Below are 217 nucleotides of genomic sequence, written 5' to 3' on the forward strand. Positions count from 1 at the left end.
TGCCGATAGTATATTGAAGGATCTTATTTTCTTATCCATTCTGCCACCCTCCATCTTTTAACTGGTGCATTTAATACATTTGCATTCATTATAATTATTGATAGTTATGGATTAGTTTCTGCCATTATGTTTGTTTCCTTTTTGTGGAAGAAGAAGAAGAAGAAGAAGAAAGAAGAAGAAAGAAGAAGAAAGAAGAAGAAGAAGAAGAGGAAGAAGA

Source organism: Chrysochloris asiatica, unplaced genomic scaffold (assembly GCF_000296735.1).
Source record: "Chrysochloris asiatica unplaced genomic scaffold, ChrAsi1.0 scaffold00309, whole genome shotgun sequence".
Lineage (NCBI taxonomy): Eukaryota > Metazoa > Chordata > Mammalia > Afrosoricida > Chrysochloridae > Chrysochloris > Chrysochloris asiatica.